General features: G+C 37.5%; 1 non-coding gene across 1 annotated transcript; it reads left to right on the forward strand.

Annotated features, from left to right (window-relative positions):
• Positions 1–6072: 6072 nt before the first annotated feature.
• LOC125614075 lies at positions 6073–6263 on the forward strand. Its single transcript, XR_007344713.1, has one exon. It is a non-coding gene; the product is annotated as a U2 spliceosomal RNA (small nuclear RNA).
• The last annotated feature ends 2026 nt before the right edge of the window (positions 6264–8289 follow it).

An 8289-nucleotide genomic window follows, 5' to 3' on the forward strand; every position in this document is an offset into this window, starting at 1 on the left:
TCTTCCATCCACTTTTCTCCTAAAACCCAGACTCCCATGTCATTGGTATATTGCCTTTAAGGAGTTTTTGAGGAAACATGGTGATAAACAGTGAATGTTTGAAAGTTTCACTTTGCATGGTTGTTTTCAGCTATGAGAATATATGTAATCTCAAGTCAGTCTCTAAATAGAGTTACTTTGAAATGACTTGTCTTGAATGAAATGAAGTCCAAGCCTTTTGATTTGTTCCTCCTTGAACCCTAGAATTATTTATTTTAATGCAGTTAAGGGTTAGCGCTTTATTTTTTAAATTCTTCTGGCTATAAACATTTGCACATATTTCAAGAAATGTATGTTGAATGAAAAAAAAATGCATGACTGAGAAAAGTGAGTTCCATGGGTTAAGTGGGTATCCAAGGTTATTTAACTTATTAGCTATTTTGGACGTGAAGCTTACATCCAATTTCTGCTTCATTGTCAGAGCTTGGCTCCTTGGAATCTTTTACCATTATCAAAAAGGATAGTAATAGTATGCCTTCCTTTACTCTAGAATATGAATATCAGCAAAATGTCTTGCAATCTTTGAAGAAGCAAATGTAAAATCAGTGTGTGGAAAAGCAGGCATTATCTCTGGCAGTGTATCTCTAAAACAGATTGAATAATGATTGTATTTCTAAAATTCTCTAATCTGATATTAGAAATGTGCTTCCCTTTGCAGAAATGCAATAATATTTCTATTTGCTGGGGTACAGGAGAAATGATACTTGAACAGCCTGCCTTCTTTAGTCAAATAAATGGGTAAGCTTTTAGCCAGCCCTTTCTAACTCTGTGTCCACAAGCATTAGTAGAAAATAAGATTGCTTTATAATAAAGGGAGCCAGGATGAGATACCACTGATTTAGTGTTTAGAATTCTGACAGTTAATGGGAATGTAGCTATGTAACTTTTTGGATCGATATGGCTATTATATCCACTGTGTATGAATGAACCATTAATAAATGTCATAGAAAAAAAGATTGTACCAACCCAGTTTTGTTGACTTAACCATGCTGTAGGACTGGGGGTGAAAGAGGCTGGATATATGAGGAGACAAGGAATAAGAGGGAAACACTCCTCTGAGTGGGAGAACCCCTGTTAGTAGGGAAGAGGGCAGGGCAGGTGCAGGTCTGGACCCTGACTATGGAAAGGCAGGGCACGTTCTTTTTTTTGGCAGGGGTTATCTGGGATTGAACAAAGGGACACTCAACCTCTGAGCCACATGTCCAGCCCTGTTCTGTATTTAATTTGAGACAGGTTCTCACTGAGTTGCTTAGCGTCTCACTGTTACTGAGGCTAGCTTTCAACTTGAGCTCCTCCTGCTTCAGCCTCCTTGCTGCTAGGATTATAGGCGTGTGCCACCACACCTGGCCAAGGCAGGGCATATTCTTGAAACAAATGCAGTATTAGATCTGGAAATTCCTCTTAAACTCACTTGGATGTGTCTCAGCCATGTTCTTAATAGGCAGAGAGACTTTCCTAATATTGCAGAATTCCTTCCCTTTGCATATCTTTTTATTTTCCTCTCATACAACTTTCAATTTGCAGCCAATGCTACCTAATGCTACCTAATTACTTTCATTATCAGCATATCAACCTCAAATATATATTCCAACATCTGATGTCCTGAATGGAAAAGGAGCTTATCATACAAGGGGAAATTCTTTTGCTTGCTGACAAGGAGACACCTCTTGCAACAAAAGTCTATGTATGTTTAGTGTAAATGATCAACTTGAATCTCCACCCTTCCTGGTTCCAGTTCTGATAGGAAGCAATGTTAAGTATGGAGTACTACACCTTCCTCCTCCCCAGCAATTTTACAGGGTAGACTTAGTCTTGCCACTTTCTTAACTCAGGGCTCTGCATTTCAGCATTCCCTGGGGGCAGTGTGCCTAGCTAAACCTAGCCAGGCATGAGACAATCACCTGGGTGAGTTAAGTGCAGTTTCCACATGTATCCTACATCTCAGGATCCAAAACTGGTGGTGAGGGGAATGGATAAGGGTGGAACATTTGCAGTGTCAATAAGCACTTCAGGTTGTCTAAGCCACAGTCAGGGTGAAGAGGAGCCAGCTTCCTGGGTAGTTGGATTTCTCTCTCTCTCTCTCTCTCTCTCTCTCTCTCTCTCTCACACACACACACACACACACACACACACACATGCACGCACAATTTTGTATGTCAGAATTTTCCCCTGTTCACTTTAAATTGTAATCTTTTTGCAGGAAGCTCTGGATCCTATTAAGTCAGGACTTCTTGGAATTAGGATCAATGTGCCAAGCCCTTTGGGGAACACGTTGGGTTAAACATGTTTTCTGTCTACAGGAAACTAACAGCTAATTCAAACTATGAAAAATAAGAGTCTCTGACATGAATGACCAACTAATAATCTAGAAATTAAAAGAGCTAAAGGTACTGAAGGGAGGATCCTGGTACATTTTTGTCCAGGTCCCATTGGTAACTGTCCTCCTAGGATGCCAGGGAGGCCTCTCTTGCTACTGTTCTTTGCAGTGGCTGAAGAAACACCCAAAGGTGCAGTGGATCTGTATTGGGTACAGCTTTCCCTGTGGAGTTAGGCTGATGCAGTGGGGAGGGGAAGAATTGAAGAAAAGCTGGAGTATCCAATAAGGTCATAGAGCCGAGAGGTAAAAACACTCTACAGAACTGTAAGTTTGAAGAGGGAGATAGTGAGAAGGAAGATGGAAGAAAGAAGTGAAAAGAGCCACTCCGATTTCAACTAAGAAGAGCATTCTGCCTGGTAAACTGGATTCTCAGCATATGTGGTTTGCCCAGCTGTATATTTTGAGCTTAATATTCCAGTACTCTAATTTCCATCCTTGGTTCTGCCCATCAGACTGCTGATTTTCTTATTCATCCATGTTTTACAGCAAGGCTAGACTTCTACTGCTGTGGCTTAGAAGCCACAGGTCTCAGCTAGGGATAGGAAGCTCCAAATCACAGAAAATTGTAAGACTAGCTGAACCAAACTGCAACACCCAAGATCACAATGGTCTTGGGAATAACCAGGCCTATGTGCAAAAAGGTATGATGTGAAACAGATTGTTTACATTCTTATAAAACCGTGGATGGATGGGATTCTGGTAGTGAAGTCAGCAGTGTGCCCCTTCTAAAGGTCTAAAGGATTTCGAAAATATACTGTGAGTATTTGTTTCTGTGCCAATAAAAAAGCAAAATGTGTTTTCATTTTAAACAACCAGGAAAAAATGTTTACATCTATCTCAAAACTAGAGTCTGATGTTTAATTGTGAAAATAATGCCCATCCAAAATCTAAATAGTTTTGTTTAAAGGAAATAAAAAGGGGGTTGGGGTTGTGGCTCAGGAGTAGAGCACTTGCCTAGCATGTACGAGGTGCTGGGTTTGATCCTCAGCACCACATTAAAAAAAAAAAAAAGGCATTGTATTGTGTCCATCTACACTTAAAAATTTTTTTTAATTGTTTAAAATAAATAAATAAATAAATAGAATGAAGGTATCGTGTCCATCGTGTCCAACTACAACTAAAAAAAATATTAAAAAAACAAAAACAAAACGCACACATTTGTAAGTAACAATGTTATTCATGCAATTTATTTATTAGCAGAACTTTTCATCCAGATTTTAGCATGTAAGTAAATGACAAAATTTATTAATTTATACAAATTCATCTGGAAAATGAGATTGTCCTGAGCTTAAATGATTTTTAAAAAAGTATGGAGTAAAAATGAAGAAAGTAGGGTTCTGGTTTTTAAAAAGCTAAAGATTAAATTTCCTTGACACAGTAACCATTCTAACCAAAGAGCAAATGGTCTAAAGGGTCTGCAAGCCAGTCAGGCAGGCACCAAGGGTCAGACTTTCCTGTGAGGAACTGGTGTCAGGCCCTGTATAACTACCTAGCAGGGTTCATCATGGTAGGAAAAAGCATAATGGTAGTCAAAGCATAATTGTGACAACAGAAAAGTCCAACTTCTCAATATAAAAAAATAAAATTTTTAGGGGCCTGATAATACAAAAGAAGATAGCTATGTACATACATATAGTAATATACATATTATACTACATATAGTAATACCATATATATATATATATATATATATATATATATATATATGAATATATATAGTATATATATTACTAATATATATGTTATAGGTTACTATGTCAGATGTATATATGATATATTATATATATCATATATACATATATATTCTTAGTAATATATATTTATATATTATGTTATTATAAAACATTTATATATTTATTTATATAAATATATAAATATATTTATATAAAATATATATTTACATAAAATACATTTTATATAATTTATTTATATAATTCTTTTGCTTGCTGACAAATATACAAATATATGTAAACATATATATATAATTATTTTGCTTGTTGACAAATATACAAATATATATATATATATATAACTAAGAAGAATAAGGAAGATCAAAAACATTTTTTACCACCTAAAACCTTAAGATCTTGTGTAAGGGTTTTCCTGAGACTTCAGACATCACCAGAATCGTAAGCAGGGACAACTTTTTCTTTCCTTCAGCAAAAAGTAAGCTTTGCAATCCTCCATCCATTCCCCAAATCAGGAAGACATAGGACAGGTGAGTTTTGAGTGCTTCCTTAGCCAGCTGTTCCACCCCATTGTCTTTCAATTCTGGAAAGACCCCTTCTACATTTAAGCATGTTTTCCAACTGCAAAGCCAGCCAATCTTTTGTTGATCTTTAAAAGCCTGCAAAATTTCATTATATTGTTGTTTATTCCAAATTAGAAGCCTCTGGATTCTTTCCACTGGGGGTTTAAAATTTTTAGTTTATAAGCAAATGTCCAGAAAGAAATAACCAAATTAAAAATTGTCACCAAGATTCCATTTCCAGATGCTTCCTGGTGACTAATCTGCCATAATGCCTTCAGTCTTTTGTTTCTGTTTCCTGATTCACTCAGTGGGAATAATTTATCTTGTGAATTTGTTTAATCAAACTGACTAGAGTAAAGACACATGTTCAAAGTCTTTTTTGCAAAACTCACACTTTGACTCTCATGTGCTGAATGCTGCAGCAACAATTGCTGGATCATAAAAATATTCATTCAGCTGCTTGAATTCCCATGTCACATATTTCCTATTGGCACTTAAAATTTAAATCTAGGTTTGAATTTAGTTTTAGTAAATTAATTACTCCCATTTTAAAATTTACTATAAATATTATAGATTTATCACAACTTTGCAAATTTAGAATGACTTGTATAAAACTCTATGAACAAAGTTATGATCTTAATAGTTGTCTTAATACTTTTTGATGTAAATTCAAGAACAGAGTGAGAAGTTGAGCTGTAATGGAAGATTGGAACCAGATTACTAAGGCATTCATTTATATGATTAATAGTTCAGTAGTTTATTTTTTGCTCACAATTGCACGGATTGCCTTGTGATTCTTCTGTTGATCTTTCTTGGCATCACTCATGTGGCTGCACCTGAGTGGCAGATTGGCTAGGGCTGTCAGCCATGGCACATTGATCTTAAATGTGTGACTACCCCAAATAGCCAGCCTGGGCTTTCTTACAGTTTTGTGGTCTCAAGGAAGAATTCTTAGAAGAAGCATTTGCAGAGTGTAAAAACAAAGCTTTAAAACTTTTTATATAGAGGCTGTCAGACCTACATTACTTATACCACATTTTATTCATCTGAGCAACTCACAAAGCTAGCCCAGATTCAAGGAGAGAGAAAATAGACTCCATCTCTTAAAGAGAAAAGTGTCAGAGACACATTGCAAATGCTTATGGGATGTGAAATAACAATGCAGCCATTTTTGGAAACCATCAACTACACTCCACCTCCTAGCTGAAATAATTCCCATTCCTCCCACGTGAAACACACTAATCACCACCTCCCTCCATGGCTCATCCTGTTAGGCATCTGCTCCGAGTCCAGGGTCTAGCCATCTCAATCAGGTGCAAAGAAGGGCTCCTTATGTTGCTTGTATATACTGATCAAGTGTGCCTTCTCTCTATCTGGAAGCCTCTAACCTCAAAAGGCAAGTTATATCACTTCTCAGCCTTTTGGCCAAGATTGAGTGTAGTGTCTATTCTTGTCAGTTTAATATCTGATACATCCTTTATCCAAGGACAATATATTAAACGGAGTTTTGGAGCAGGAAGATGGAATAGGAGCTTGCTCCTTCCACTCCACGCGTTGACCTGCTATTGCAGTACTTCCAAGAATGATGAACCAAAAAAAAAAAAAAAGGCAAGTTATCTGCTTCTCACATACAGCACACAATAGTATAGGAAAACTTCTATGGACAAATCATTATATACTCTGTAAAATCAGGGCCCTGAAGAGACCAGAGAACAATCATGGGGAAAATGGAGAGGTACCGTTCTCAGGAATATAGGTTAGGAACTTGGGATGTGTTATGGTTTGGATGTGAGGTGTCCCCAAAAGCTCACGTGTGAGACAATGCAAGAAGGTTTGGAAGAGAAATAATTCAGTTATAACCTTAACCTAACCAGTGAATTAATCCCCAATGGGATTACCTGGGTGGTAACTGAAGGCAGGTAGGGTGTGGCTGGAGGAAGTGGCTCATTGGGAGTATGGCTGTGGGATATATATTTTGTATCTGGAGAGTAGAGTCAGTCTCTCTCTCTCCTCTCTCTCTCTCTCTCTCTCTCTCTCTCTCTCTCTCTCTCTCTCTGTCTCTGCTTCTGATCATCATGTGAGCTGCTTCCCTCTGCCACACTCTTCCGCCATGATGTTCTGCCTCACCTTGAGCCCCAAGGTAGGCAGCCGCCTATCTATGGATGGAGATCTCTGAAACTGTGAGCCCTTAAATAAACTTCTCCTCTACAATTGTGCTGGTTAGGTCCTTTCGTCACAGCAGTGAAAAAGCTGACTAAAACACAAAGTCTTCTGGCAAGGGATGCTCATGAAACTGTCACCATTTCCTGAGCATTTTCTAGTGCCAGGTGCTATTCTGAGCATGTTTCATACACCTTCTCATTTAACCTTCCCAACGAACTTTAGAAAGATACCTGTTTGGCAACTGATGAAAGCTTAGGCTAAGATATGATAGTTGAGATAACCCACTTAGTTACCCAGGCAGAGGGAAGGTAGCTTTGAACTTTTGAGCTTGGATAGTAACTGTTATAGAGAAAACACGACATGTAATAGGTTAAGAAAATGTTGAATTTATCTTTAAACTTGTTGAACTTTGAGGTGCCTGAAGGCTATCTATGGGAAAGTACTGAGGGCTGAAAATACAGACTTAAAAATGACTGGCATAAGAAATAGTTCTTCTAGGGAGATTGAAAAATGGTCTGGGGATGAAACTGGCAAAACCCAAACCTGCTCCATTCTGGCTCATCATGATTGGAAGCTGCTTATCTGTGACCTGGCATTTCGAATATATCCTGTTGTAAACCATGGATAGATGGGATGGTTTAGAGCTGATTTTTAGACCAATTGTGATGGCATACTTCTTGCCATAATTCCTGCACTAGAAAGCTCCATATCCAATGTGGAACATGGATTTAGAATATTCTCTGTGCTAGGAACAGTGTATTCTTTGCACATTCATATATTTGAGGAAAATCGGATTTATCTTTGGTCAATGGAGAGTGACTTTTTCTTGGAAAGGACAGTTTTTGTGTTTTAGACTACCTTTGGTTTAATTGTAAATCAACCACAGTTGAAGCAATATATGTGTTTCAAGCATTTTGACATTGCCTAGTTATAAAATAAATAAAAATAATAGACTCTCAAGGATAGAAAATCAGGGCCATTGCAGAAACTTGGGGGCATGTCTTGCTGCCTTAAGGGAAAATGTCATTGCTTCCCAGAGCATTCTCTTGGAGGTAGGTAAAAAGAATGATTGTGCAGTGTTTCATTTTGACTTATAGTCACCATTTTAAAAAATAATAACAATTACATGTTTCACTGTTAGGTCCACTTTAATATTTAGCCAGTTACCAGGTTATATAACCCTTTAATGTAGGTTGGGTAAGAACACAGATGGTACAGTGTTTCCATAGCAACAGCATTTAGGCTTGTTTCTGCTTGTCAGTTTTTTTCAACATCATATTCCTTTTAACACAGAGGCAGGCTCGCACCCCTCCTTCTCCCAATCTTCAACCTTTTCCATTTCTCCCTTTGTGATCTCCCCTTCTGAACACTTTCTCCCAGCACACTAAAGAACAAAGAAACAAAGATTTCCAGTAACTTTTTTTTCCCCTCTGGGGTTTTGATCTCTAATTTATTTAAC

This window comes from Marmota marmota, unplaced genomic scaffold, assembly GCF_001458135.2.
Source record: "Marmota marmota marmota unplaced genomic scaffold, marMar, whole genome shotgun sequence".
Classification (NCBI taxonomy): domain Eukaryota; kingdom Metazoa; phylum Chordata; class Mammalia; order Rodentia; family Sciuridae; genus Marmota; species Marmota marmota.